Genomic DNA, 14,069 nt, shown 5'->3' on the forward strand with positions numbered 1-14,069 from the left:
GGCACTGAAAGCCTAAGCAGGAGTTGGTACATATATGTGAGATGCCATGGTAATGCCATGTAATATCCCTGTTTCTATGCTATACTTCTGTGCCTGGAAGTTCTTGGGTAGATATATTTAGGTTTGGGGTTAATCAAGCAATGCCTGAAAAGTGCTTTGAATGTGAAAAGTCTTACATGTCATCTGGCCAAATCATACTTGCTTCTGACTCAGGCAAATCCCTCATCGATGCCAATAATAATTCTGTCTGAGTGAAGGCTGAGTAAGATCTTCTACATTTGGCCCATTGTTATTAGAAGGCACTTATTACTTCATTCATTTAAATCACGGAGAGCAATCATAATATTAGAATAAGACACTGGAAATTAAAAGAAATCTAAAGCACTACAAGGAGCAGGAGTTTCAACTAGTGTTGGTAGCCCCTTGTCAGTTTATGCCCCGGAGGGCTTTGCTCTGTAGTGAAAAGGCATTCCCTGTGCCACTGCTATGGCTTCAGGTTGCCTTTACATTCTGTATCCTCTCCATTCTGTTCCTTACACAGCAAAGCTGAAGTTTGCAAACTCACATTTGAATTTGGTAATGGAAAAATATAGCTCTAACTATAACTTTTGAGATTCTTCCCTTTCAGGCATTATCTTGCACAGATTTTCTTAGAGCAGCTCCTTCTTTTTTTAGTGTTTACCCTCTTTCTTTTCATTCCTTTCATTCTCTCTCTCACACACCTCTGTCTTCTCAGATAGGCTTACCTCCTACCCAGCAAATATTCAACTCAGTATATTATTGTCAACCATTGTATTTCACAGTGGAAAGGAGTAATTTATAAATATAAGCATTGAAAGGTCTCTAATTTCCATGAGATGACTACAGGCACATGGGCTAAGAGACAGGCAAGGAATTATAGGTAGAGTAAATGAAACATACAGAAGTAATTGAACAATCAACCAAAGTCTTACAAATGTTATATATTGCTAGTCCTTTTCAATTAAGATCTTTTATAAGTCTTTTACTGTTATAAGGCATCCACAGTACCCCCTCATCTGTGTTTTACTGACCTCAGTTGCTATACTGTTATATACTGTTACACTTACAGGTCTTTCAGCATTATAAACCCTGCAGCCATTCTTATAAACACATCCTTGTAACACAAACCTCTCTATAATACATCGAATTTTCTTGGATCTTGTGAACAGCCCAAAGTCTGTTGTAATTATACGAAGTCTGAAAGTCAGCTTGAAATAGAACTAAAAGTTTAATTGGATGAAAAAATAATTTCAGATGAAAATATGCATTCATGATTAGATGTACTAACAGATGACATAATTAAAGGAGTTATATATAGTTCTAATATAGCACCTATCCTAACAGTGTCTGATGAAAAGTAAGGGAGAGGCATAAATCAAAATAAAATACAGACAAGTATGTCTGGGTTCTTGCTGTGGGGTATAGGTTGCTTGCCATATACTACAGGTACAGTTATCGCATACAATCTCTGTTACATAGAGGTATAGCATATTTTGCTTGCATGCCATGATGATGACAGATTTAATGTAAAGCATAACTTTCTAAAAACCACTGTTTTATAAAAGCGAGTCTTCCAATACCGCTGATACATGGTTTATTTGTACTTACATGTATATGCATATATGTACAAAAACACATACAGAAATGTGTTTGAATACATACAGAAATGGTGGTTCAGACTCTTTCTGCAAATTACCTGAACTGCAAAGTTCTGTATATGCATTCATTCAATATAACCCTAACAGTATGCAACAGCATGCACAGGAATTTAAAGTTTCAGTTTTAAAGGAAAAAAAGCTGATTGAAAGTTTTACCTCTCTAGTCCTGACTCTCAGAAGGAGACTGCTGTATTGTGCTTTAAGAACTGCTGAAGTTCCTCTTTGTGGTACTTATAATGCGAAGCTTTATACTGTACTTCTCATGTGTACACTCACATATAACGTCTGTCAAAAGTGGGCCGGATCACTGTGCTGGATTGGTTAATCCTGTTACATCAGCAATTGACTGTTTTTCCTGTATGAGACACACTTCTGGTAATTATCTAATGGAAACTCCTAATTCTCTAGCATGACAAAATATCGTGGATCAACTTGTAGTGGTGATTTCTGTATCCATTTAAAGACTAGAATTTAAAATCAGACAAAGCAAACATTATGAGTCAGGAAGATACACTCTAACTTGTTGTATTGCATAGCTAGATATAGACATTATTAGATGTAGATAACACTGTTCTAGTTCAAATACAGTATTTGCCAGATACTTAATTACTACTTTGCAAATTGTTTTCTTCTTACATACTTAAGGATATACCAGATAATCTTTCTGCAAATTTGGATTCTTTTCAAATTCAGGAAAATGCATTTGAGTAAGAATTCTTTTGCTTTGGATGAATTTTTTTTAAAATTCAATCTCTGAATAAATATCTCCTTCTGTTTAAATTAGGGATCCCTTTAAAGCTCTTTAAAAAATGAATCATATTGCTCCTGTCCAAGTCTTCTGGCTCCTTGACGTGCAGATTGCATCACACTATTAAAAACTGTTTAGACATCTAAAAATAAATTACAATGAATGACAGGTCACATTTTTTGCAAGTGTGGTATGAACATTTGTGGAATAAAATAAAAAGCAATTTTCATTTCAATTTACATTAATGAAAATCAGAAATAACTATGCCAATTAGGCAGTACAGAAGTAATACATAAAAGGTCAAAAGTAAACCCGAAATCCATCTCCTTTCTTAAACACATATAATAACTGGCTTTATGTGGTACCGTTTATGACAAATGGCATGATCATGCAGTCTTTACTCATTCATAACACCCACTGATTACCAGAAAATCCCCATCCCTCAGATTTTTATTTTTTTTTTGGCCTGAATCGTACTTATATTTTTATGTCCTGTTGGTAATGTAACTTTAATCTGTCTTGGAATATGGCTGATCTGGATCAAAGAAAGATTTCAAACTTTCAATTTACAGTGATACCAGGGAGTCCTTATAGCAGCGTTGATCCCAACTGGTGTGTGTACTGTATTCACACAACAGCTTTAGTAGAATTAGAAAAAATCAGAAGTTAATGGGAAACATATGATCAGATAGGTTGTTTTGTTTCCCAATTTTAATACGCATATAATAAGTGAAACAGGTTGCAGTAGCTTTTCTGCAATCTGAGTTTGGTGTTCCAGTTGTTACAAAGAGCAGCGCCTTTTTTTTTTTTTTTTTTTTTTATCTTTTGCTTTTTTTTGCCTTTTTTCTTCCTCCTATTTTTTTCTTCAGGGACAGTGAGACACTAGCTTCAAGAAACAAGATAACGAGCATGTATGTACCTAGTTAGTCACAGGACTCCATTTTTAGTGGGGGATCCTAAGCCCAAGTTTCGCCAAATGACTTTTCCACCTTGCAATCCTGTTTTCCTCAGGACCAGGCTGACTTTGGTTTCAACCGACACCCTAAAACTCTTCGGAATTAGTCGCGTATTGGTAGTGCAGTGCCTGTTGCAGTTTGGCAGCAGACATATTCCCAGCAAGAGCCCTTACATTGCGCTGGTTCTGCGGAGGGCAGAGCCCTTGCCCTGCGAGGGTCGGAGCTGTCTTGTTCTCGGGCTCAGAGCGGTGCGGTGCCGCTGGCAGCGCCCGGCCGGGACCGAGCTTCTCCCGCTGCGCCGGCGGGGCCGAGGATTCCCAGCGAGAAAGTGTGTGGTCTGTGACAAAACCAGAAAGCTACCGAGTGAAGCACAGCAAGCATGTATGTGATTTATAGCGCAGCATAACTTCTGAAAGGAGTTTAGGAGAAGTGAAAAGCATTATTCATTTCAGAGCATGCTCCTTATTGCCTCGGGGAGTTTGTGTACAGCTTTACCAAAGGCCTAATGAAAGCTTTACTCGGTGACTAATTTTTTTTCACACCTATTTCTCTCTTTATAAATATTTTTCTCCCCACCCCCCCCGCACTCCTTTTCATTTTGTTGAACACAGCAACACCTGCTGGCAGTGGTCCGGGAGTACTGCTGGAAAGACCCACTGATCTAACTCTTCAGACCAGCTGCCATTAAGCACTGCCAAGCCATATTAATGAGCTGCCTCTATTTTTACCCCTTCCTGCCAGAAAGGGCAATTGCTCTTGGGAAAGACTGTAGCTGGGTTTGGTTTTTTTCTTTCTTTCTGATTTTTTTTTTTTTTTTTTTTTTTTTTTTTGTGTCAGCTTCAGTGTTCAGATAATCATTGTTCAATTGGGATTTCTAATTTAAATTCTGATACCACCAACTGAGACCACATAAAAACATTAGAGTGATGCTGAGCCTATCTTGCTGGTTCACAGGCATATTTTAGTTCCCTGCTGGATCAGAAATAACTAAAGGAATGGGACTGAGAAAGAAAGGTTGGTACTCCAACAACCTGTCTCTCTCAGGTTTTTTTATTCTTTTCCTAATTGTGGGTTTTACCTTACAAACCATTTAAAAAATGGTCCAATGCCACTTCATTATTCACCCGCTGGATATTGTGTGATTTACTGACTACTTTGGAATCCTGAATTGCATACAATGGTATCTGTCCATCTCCATCCCTGCTTTGAGGAACAGCCACTAGTAAACACACTGGCAGAGATTTCTGTGCAAATCAGATGGAATTTCACTCTGTTGGACCTTATTTTCCTGTAGTAATAAGAAATTATATGCCAGAAATTTATATTTAAAAGTTTTATGTTTCTACTTTTATGTAAGTGGACCAATTAAGGCTGGTCTTGCTGTTGCTGCTAACTCAAATGCTTATGTGCTGTTTCGAGGGGTCAGTGATTTCAATAATAATTAGTGAGCTGGTCAAAAAATAAAGTTCATCTGAGGATAAGAACTCGGCCTAGAGGGTGGGGTAAATAAGAGCTTTCTTTCCTTTCTTTTTAGTATTGATGGATGACACTTTTTACAAGGGGGCAGGAAAAGTATAATTTCTGTTTTCCAAGAACCTTATATAGAGTCATTCTCACAGATAGAAGCAAGGATGTTAATTTTCTCTCTAAACTCTACCTATATCTCCTGACATGTCACTCATTGATATTTTTTCTTGCCAGCACATGGAACAGTGAGCTTTAGCAAAGATATTTCATGTCCGTGTTATTTTAGCACATGTTGCCTTCTTAGACTTAAAAATAAAAGCCAAGGCTTATGAATACATAAGCCAGGTGATACAGATGATGTTATTTGTGTGATGCAATATGACACAAATATGTGTTATAATCTGAGCTTGTTCAAAACTTTTCATTTTAGGAAAAACCCATTTACAAAGAAAATTTTTTCTTGAATTTATAGAGACAGTATGGATTTAAGTTGCAACTGGTGAGAGTAGCCCAAAGAACTAAAGTTGTTCATTCAGCTTGTTCATTTGACATGTGACTTTTCAGTACATTACTGCAAAAGTCATCTTTTTTTCCTTGAGAAACAGTTCTGTAATATGTAAAGTATCTTGAGTGATGCTGTCTTCAGAGATATTTTGAGATTGTGATTAGAGTCATATCAATGATTTAAATTCCAAAGAGAAGGACCACCAGGTAACAGATCCTATTTGGCTCCAAGTAGGGTGAAAACATTTATAGGTGAATTAAAGCTATTCTTGAAATTCCACTAAAAATAATTTGCATGCTGTTGAAAACTTTGATTGTTGCTTGAAACATACATCAAAATAATTTCTTAGGTAATTGTACTTCAGTCAGTGGAGTTTTATGAAAGATATCTTTGCACCAACTTCAGAATAATGGGAAATGTTATTTCTCTGACAAACCCTGAATTCCTGTTCTGTGTTCCTTTTACTAGTTAATCAAATCACAGCAAACACAACCAATTAATGAACAGATTCCCGTTAGCTTTTAGGACCAACTCTGGATGCCACTGAAGTTAGTGCTGACTGTGGGAGCAGAAGTCATTTGAATCAAGCTTTGGCTCTGAGGATAAGTATAAACCACTGATGGACAGAAAGAGAAACAAGAAATCATATCTTAGATAAAAGCTGTTCAGATGGTTATTCACTGATGTACTTCCCAAAGTTATACTGCCTCTGGATTTTAGCAAGATTTATGACTGTGTTTGTAAGAGGAATGTTAGACCCTTAGTTAATATGAATTGGGGTAGCTCTTCTGACTTCAGAGATTGAGTTACATCAGTAGAAGGTCTGATGTAAGTCTATGTGCTTAATTTATCTTCTACATATTAATGTTTAGGATTTGGCCTTTCCTTTTAAAAACAGATCCCAGATTTTGTCTTGTTTGAAAGGTCCAATTTCATCTTGGTTTAACTCCCTCTGTGATGGGGATACATTTGGCGTATTAAGTTTTGATTACTTATAAATCTGCTGATGTGTGGGAGGGAATTGAATGAAGCTCACAAGCTTTCTCTTTTCACTGAGCTGAACTCAACAAGACATTATATTGGCAAATCTTCCAAGGTAGTCATCATATACAGGCCATTGGAAAAAGTTGCAGTGTCACACATCAGCAAATACTCTCATCTGTGAGAGTAACCAGCAGAGAACTGACATAAGTGACATACTGAGGACACCAACAAGTGAATTTAAAAAAGTATATATTGATCTTCTGCATGGCTGCTGCTTTGTCACTGTGAATCCCCTGTGGAGCAAATCATTGTGGATGAAGTAAATAACATTTTACAGTGAGTTTTTTAACAGGAAACCAGACTGCTTTAAACTCTTACTGAATAGAGTGCTAGATGGGGACCCAGGAAATCTCAATACTGTGGCTCTATCATCAACTGCTGGGGACAATTACCTCATGTCGCTATCTGTAAAATTGAGGGAATCGGTATCTCTTCTGAGATCTGTGGGTCAAAAATGACAAGCAAGTCCTTCCTGCTGTTTTGTTTCTCATGGTCACTGGTTTTCATGTGGGTTATTGTCCTGGGGTGATTTTGGATTTTGCTTTCCTGGGGGAACCCCATTTAGAGGTTCTCTCCTGAATTTTCCCTAAACTAGGACAGTTATGTAAAATAATATTTGGACGCATTTCCAAGAGAGACACAGGTTAAATCTGAGAGATGAGTTAGCTTCAATTATTATTTTCAGGGAAACACAAGGAATGTGGGGAAGTGAGGGGAGTACAATGAACAGTCATCATTTATTGACATAATGAAGCTGCTCCCCTTCTCTATGCACATATTTCTGCCCCAACACTGTCTTAACAAGAACTGGAGATTACCCTGAGATTACAGGTTCAAATATAAACCTACCTATGTTTTGATAATTTATCTCAGATTTTTCCTCAAATCTGAGATTATAGCACTTGAGATTTAACTTGGTAGAATGAAGCTGAACTTTTGAAATATGTATGAGATCCTGAAATGTGGATTTAATTTCAATTCTGTTAAATTTTCTAATTTAACTTCACATTTTATGGTTAAAATCTTATACTTGTCATTCAGTGCAGGTGGGATATGTTAAATACCTACTTGCCTGGTGTCTGCTTACAGACTAAAATGTGCACGAACAACTAGGCTTGAGCCACTTTATCAGTAAGGACAAAATAGTACCTGCCAAGCTCACAGGTCTTGGAGAAGTGCTTTTAAAATGAGCTTTATAATACCCAGTAACAGTTGGGGGACAGAGGGCTGATAGGCAGCAGTGATGGCCAGTTGCCTAGAATATCAGTTCCTCTTCAATAACTTTTGTATGCCAACTATGAACTTATAAACAGTTATTTTCTTTATTCATTGTCTGCTTATTGGTGTCATGCCCTCATGATGACTCCTCTAAAAGGGGTGACATAAGGTAGCTCAGAATAAAGTTTTTGTGTGCAAACAGGGCTCAACTGTGCGTCTATGCACACATTTTTAATTGCTCCTTTGAAGCTGTCCATTCAGGGACAGTAACCAAGCATCTAGGAAGTATAAAAACAACAAAGAAGTGTTCAGATATTTCTCATAAAGCAGATTCTTTTTTGAGAGGGTCAGTTCTGGTTCTTTTTTTGCCCCTTAAACTGAATTTATCTCACGTGATCAGAGTCAAATTGACAGCTTTGAACAATAATTTAGTCTGCTTGCTCACAGGAGAGAACAGCAGGGACAGCCACAGGACAATCTTCCTCACCCGTGTTCTTGGGTACACTGTTGTTCATGCCCTCAGTTCAGCAAGTTCTGGAGACATTCAGCACAGCTGCCAGTCTGTTGTTGTGTCTTGCTTTGAGTGGACAATGAGCTGAAAAAAGTGAATCCTTTCATACAAATCAGCAAATAGCCAATGTAGAAGTGACATTTAGGTAAGTATTCATAAAGGGTATCTGCAAACTAGAGAGAGATGAGTCTCAGATGTATCATTTAGAGATCTCCAAACTTAAAAAAATGTAATGTGTAGTGACAGTTCAAAAAGCCAACAAAAAAATTGGATATTGTTAGGAAAAGTGTGAGAGCAAGACAAAGGGCACCAGATTGCCTCTATGTATGGTGCAAAGTGGATGTTGTCTGCAGTTCTGGTCTCGTCATCTCAAGCAGGACATAGGAGAGTTAGAGAAGAGACACTAAAACTGTTAAGGTTTTGGAGCGGCTGCCTAATCAAAAAATTGAAAGGCAGCTTGGAGAAGGGAAGACTGAAGGAACATGTGCTTGGGGAATAGAAAACCATGAAGATGGTAGATAAGGTGAACACTGAACTTTTATCCACCAAATCTTGCTGTTTTGAGGGAAATGCGTTAAAACTAGTAGGAGAAGATTTAAAACAGATACAGAGCTTACATAATGGAGACTGAACTTCTGGGATTTGTTGCCACAGGAGGCTGTGGAGGCATACAGTATCAGAAGACTCAAGAAGGTCCATTAAAAACTACCAGAGGGAATAGGCAGGGACATATCCTTTAACATCCTTAATACAACAATTGCAGATGCTGGGGATCTTGAAGGGATTGGCCTGTGGAGAGCAGCCTGGCTCACATTTTCTCTCCAAATAGCATCTATTGTGGCCAATGCTGGAATGAGATGAAAGGGTTAGATGGACCACCAGGGGGACTACTCAGGAAGTGTCCTTATGTAGTAGTGAGGCACTCCTGTCTCTATGCTGTGGAAAGAACAAGTTCCTGAAGGTGATTCAGAGCAAAATGTAACTGTTCCTGCCATGAGTCACCTTCAGAAAAGCCCATCTCTTGCCACCAATTTCAAAGGAAATCTACCATAGACAAAAGGAAGTCTTGTGAATAACCACATTTAATCACAACTGACACAGGTTGGGTTTGAACTGCTGCTCTAGAACAGAGAAAAGTGTCATATATAAAAACTTAATCCAGACACCTCACAGTCATTTTGGTGAGTGCTTTTAAGAGCAAAAACACTGTATCAGATTATTGGTTAACTTTGATCACAGGCAATTGGAAACATTTCCTCAGCCAGTGATGTTGAAGTATCATGTCAAGGTCTGGTTAAGATGAAAAGTTAAGAAAACATCTTATGTATACATTAGACTGCTCTCTCATAGTCTCAAAGCTGAATCACTGGGAAAGACTGCCTCTGCTGTCTAGTTGCAAAGCTGATCTGAATTTCCCAGGTATGGCCGGATGTCCTAACATTCATGGGAAGTCTGCTGCATGTCGGCATCTGGAAACAGAAACAGGCTGTTAGGCTGGAATTGCAGGATGACATCTGACTCAGAAAGAGGGGTGAAAGTCAGGAGGTGATTCTTTTATGTAAAAGCCACCCCAGTAGATTCATTTGAGCTCTCCAGCTCACAGACATGAAATAACTGTTTAAGGGACAGTTTGGTATTTCAATACCTCATCTCTACATACAGTGAGCTATTTTGACATCCAAATACAGACATATTTGGACATAAATTACCAGAGTTAAAGTTAGAAGACATTTTTAGGTATGTGCTGAAAATCCAGTCATCCCAGAAGGAAAAGTTAGTTGTTCCAGAACATATTCTGAGATTCAGTAATAGGCTAACATGCAATACGAACTGCACAGACTTGTCTTTTAAATGTGTTCTAATTGAAAAGTGAACATAAGTACAAGGGATAAAAATTACTGATCTCTGGTAGCATGAATATTTTGTGTATGTATATATTTTTTAAGAAATCAAATCACTAAATGCTTTGAAATAGGTATGTCACTTTTTAAACTTTGAAGATATAAGGTGGGAATTTGCTGCTCAGGGCTACCAAAGTCTGCACTCAGGAGGGAACCTATGGTGGTTCCCAAACTTTTCTTCCTACTTGACAAAATATGTTGCTACCTACTCATGAACTGTAAATACACACCAAGATGCACAGAGCCTCAGACAGAAAATGTTTAGAATACAGTTAACTGGTCTGTGGTTGACCATTTCAGTATCTGTAGTACTCAGCTCATCTTCTGCATGAGTTTCCAGGTACTACCACTGGGACCATTATTCACTGATTCAGTTTAGAAAATTCTGCTTGTTTCCCTCTCAAGAAGTCTTTGTGAAAATGAGAACTACAACATCATTAGTGTTTGGAGAAGAAAATTGTTAGCTTTCATACTCTGTCTTTTGTTTAATAATGTTCAGAAAAGGCAATTGAATTGTCCTAGCTTGGGGAACATTTTGGCAATGTAAGGTCCAACCTCTGCAGCTCCCCATTGGAACTGTTGTCTTAGTGCCTATAGGACAGAGAAGTTGAAAGTAATGTCATATTCCCTTTGTATTATAAGTGCAAAAGCTGTACACCTCACACAAAAAATGTTTGAGGGAAAAAGCTCAAAGTATCTGACTTCCTCTCAGAGCACCTTGTAGTTATACCCTGGGCTGCCAGGATAAAACTACTTACAATGTAAGTGCTGTTACTCTGTAGGGGTAAGAATTCAATTTATACTGGAAGTCTTTTCACATAAGCATTTCAATTCAGTTGGTAAATATTTCCAGGTGGTCAAGTATAATTTTAGGGAGGGCAAATTTGCAGAGGTTAAATAGCAAACAGGATTAGTCTCTATCAATTTGAAAAAAAGAAAATGTAATTAAACACAGCATTTTCCCACAGATGAACCAGAGGCTCAGGATTCTCCAAAACATGTCTTTTTGTGTTGTTGCTGCCAAAATCCATGCTCCAAAGATGAAAAAGCTGCTTTTGTAATGTTCTGTAACTGGCAATGAAAAAAAGTTATCACAATACCAGTAGACGAGGCAGAAAATGTGGATAATGCAGCTTTGTGTTAGAAAGACCATTGGGATAACTTTTGACCGGTTTTGAGTCTGTGTGCATTAACAGAGAAAGGGAAGAACTTGCTACAGGCCAAAAGAAACATCTTGCAACCATAAAATGAACCAGAAGAGTTAAGGTGGTGTCTCCTATTCAGAAGTTCCACCAAAAGTGTCCTTCATTTCAAGGGCCCTTTGTGCTGTCAGACACTGTTAGCCCCTTGTTAGTCACTGCTAGAGAAAAAAATCCTCAGCAACACACAACTAAGTTTGGTCAGTTTGCTCAGCTGCTGTTGATGTCACTGCTTGCCCACTTAAGAGTAAGTTACTGTAATAATCCTCCCCTTTTATTAATCATAACTTTACAGAAAGCAAGAACAGAGTGACATCATTTTGAAGAAGACTGGCTAAATAATGCTCAGCTTTAGTCAGCTTTGCTATAACATCTCTTGTGTGTCACATCAAAATAATTACCAGCTCTCACTTTCCATGTCTGACCAATCATCCCCCTTTTCCTCCTTTATGAGGCTACAAGTCTCTGCCTATTTCAAACACCTGTTGAAGGTGTAATCTATTTACAGATGAAAGAGAATATCTTTAACTGGAAGTTGGGGCATTCCAGGGGATCCATATAAGATGAATTCACTTGCCATATAAAACATTAGGGGTATTTATTATGGTAAAACATCATTATCCATAGTATAATATATTGAAGTGTTTCAGATAGAGGCTATCTCATACTCTTCATGTGATTCCAGCATTGGTAGGTTCCAGTATATATTTTCTTCACGTTTTTGTTTTGGATAACATAAAATGTTTGTCTGCTTGTACATCTATCTGTATAAAAATGAGAAATAAGTTAAAATTCGAGGACATCTTTTTCATTGTTGATGTTTTGAGGGATAAGTAATTAGTTATTTGCTAAGAGGTCAATATTTGCTAACCTATTGGCTGAGATCAAGGAAGAGATAGATTCTACCCTTCACTTTTGCCTCCATAGTTCAGTCATTTTCAAGCCAAAAATACCTTCAAGACAAGCACAGGTGATAAGATTAATTTAGACAGTAAGCAAGGGTTAGTTCATTAGGGCAAGTGATTCTTTCTCACCAGAGAAGGAAGCACACCAGGACTTAGTTTGACAGCATGTCATGTTTGTCTGCTAATTAGAGATATTTTTATTATCTGATGCCTTCTCTTACTGTAGAGACTTTGAAAACATCATAAAATTGCATATTAATGTTCTGTTTGGAAGGTTAATCATTTGAGCTTCATGTGGTTTTCACCCATGAACAGTCCCCTAGGTTAAATTATTCTTGTAATTTTCCCAAAACCCTTATGATTTTGTGTTCCTGTTTGAACACCTTCCAAAAAAAATCCCCAAACCTCCCCCCCCCAAAAAAAACTCCCCCCTCAAGCAAACAAACAAAAAAGGATAGTTTGATAGACAGAAAAAGCACGAGTTTTTTAGTCCTTTGCAATAAAATACAAAGAGCTTTGCTCATTTTTTTAATTAATGTGACCTCTTAACTTCTTCTCCTGGGGCAAAGTGCCACATAACTGTTAGTATGACAGGTATTCTCTGTTCAAAGGTGTATTGCCTTGGTCTCCGTGGTGCTAAGACACCTGTAATGCACTTGAGCAGAACTTACAAAGTGCAGTCAGCAATTAAGACAGGTCACTTAAACAGATCATTGTCAGTTGGGTACTCTGCCTAAGTGATCTATATTATTACTATTGTTACTATGACATCAAACTTTCAGTGCCTTGAGCAGTTAACAGTAATGATTAAAATTTATATTCCACATAATGTAACTTGTAGTACTGAGACACTGGAAGATTTGGAAATTAAAATGGAAATGAAAATGATTTGCACTTTTCTAAGTAGTTCCCAATGTGCAATTAATTGTTATCTTCTGTACATGTTTTAAGCTTAGGAAAGGTTGTTTGGCATAACTGAATCTTTAGGAATCAGAGGGACTATAATGAAACTAAGCGGTTTTTTTCTAATAATCTGAATTTTCTCTATTTTGTAGATATTAAAAACCAGTACTTGAGTGATAACAGAGCATTGAAGTCAGCTCCTTTAAAATGTTTGAAAAAATGCATTTGACCTGGGTTTTGTTAACATGGGTACACTATGGCAAACAACATCTGTAGTTACTGCTAAACTTGAAAGTGATCCATTATAAAGAATGTGTGCAATCTCCCATTTTCTTTTTTACAGAAAAAATACAGAACAGAAGTAGTTCTAATGCATGTTTGCTCTTTTTCTTTTATTATTGCAGACATAAAAATTCCAAATAGAATTTGACCTGATGTATTGCTGGTGTTCCTTTTAAACGTGATTTATAAGCTAATTGGGACAAGAAGTATTTATTTCTGCAATTAATACCTACTGATCATGGAATTTTATTAATACTTTTTGCTTCCCTTACCAATTTTTTGTACTCCTCTGCATCTAATTTATATTCATTGAAATAGCATGCTGTTCAATATTTCAGCAGAATCTCGAGTTTTAATAGGTACTAAGGGCTTTAGGAAAAATGGAAAATCATGTCACTAAAGAAAAACCCATAAAATAACATGATTTGGAGAAATACATATTAGTATAGATAAGGGCCACTTAACCTCATGTCAACTGATCATGCTTAATTTTCCAGTCCACTTAGCTTAACCGTAAATTGCCATAATGTTTAAAATATCCATCTTTCTCAAAAGTATTTGATATATATTTAACGTCATAATATTTTTCATACATACCATTTTGCCTGATTTGCTCCAGTCTGTCTTGAAATTATTCTGTGTGATTCTGTGAATTATGCTATAACCCTCAAAAAGCGATTGACCACATTTGAACGGTATTACTGGAAGAATAAAGAGTACTCGCACTGCTTCTGCTTGTAACATGCTATGC

The 14,069-nt window shown here is 37.2% G+C and overlaps 1 protein-coding gene across 1 annotated transcript in view; it reads left to right on the forward strand.

Annotated features, from left to right (window-relative positions):
- Positions 1 to 14,069, forward strand: part of LOC147655768 (uncharacterized) — a 204,427-nt gene that overhangs the window by 125,620 nt on the left and 64,738 nt on the right. The window lies entirely within an intron of this gene.

Source organism: Cyanistes caeruleus, chromosome 1 (assembly GCF_971803275.1).
Source record: "Cyanistes caeruleus chromosome 1, bCyaCae1.hap1.1, whole genome shotgun sequence".
Lineage (NCBI taxonomy): Eukaryota > Metazoa > Chordata > Aves > Passeriformes > Paridae > Cyanistes > Cyanistes caeruleus.